Consider the following 852-nt stretch of genomic DNA (forward strand, 5'->3'; position numbering starts at 1 on the left):
GCCAATCAGACACGGATATTTCGCTGATGGACCAATAGCACAATATAGGGTGGGACATTCTCGCAAAAAGCTAGACAAGCATGTGAGGAGCTGATAGTTGGGATACTCCCACTAATCTCAACCATATATTATCTCAATACACAAAACCTCCAGGACCTACAGTATCTATTATTTATACCGCTTGAAGTCAGATAAATTAGTAGATGCTGATGTTATGAACCCAGCCCATTTTCGTAAAATTATGATATAATTATGATATGTTGTAAAAATTATAAAATAATTTGGCTATCAAAATATTCTGCTTAAAGTGAGGCACAAAAAAACTGTGGTGAACAGTAACTAAGTAGCCCGTGAGGTTCAGCTGCCCTGACAACTGAAAATGTATTAGTTGGCATATAAATATTTTGCATATAAAATGTTGAAAATATAATGTGTTATAGATTACACTGCCACCACTGTACAGTATAAAGCAGTAGCAGAACCTTTCTCAATCTAAAGCAACCACACGACATGTGTACCTGTAGCCAATTGCTACTAGCGAATTTTATATCACATAGAAAAGAATGAAGATTCACATGTGATGGTGAGATTAGCTATTTGTTTTGACAAACTGTCAAAAACACTGACTACATAGATGAAAAGTGGACAGGTCCTTTAGGGCAGTGGTCCCCAACCCCCGGGCCGCGGACCGGTACCGGTCCGTGGATCAATTGGTACCGGGCCGCACAAGAAATCATTAATTATTTCCGTTTTATTTATTATCTGAGTCTGAACGATCTTTTATTTTGAAAAATGACCGCATTCTCTCGGTTACATCTCGGTCACTTGAGCGCCAAAACTGGCTTACTTGTG

This window comes from Monopterus albus, unplaced genomic scaffold, assembly GCF_001952655.1.
Source record: "Monopterus albus unplaced genomic scaffold, M_albus_1.0 scaffold82.1, whole genome shotgun sequence".
NCBI classification, from domain to species: domain Eukaryota; kingdom Metazoa; phylum Chordata; class Actinopteri; order Synbranchiformes; family Synbranchidae; genus Monopterus; species Monopterus albus.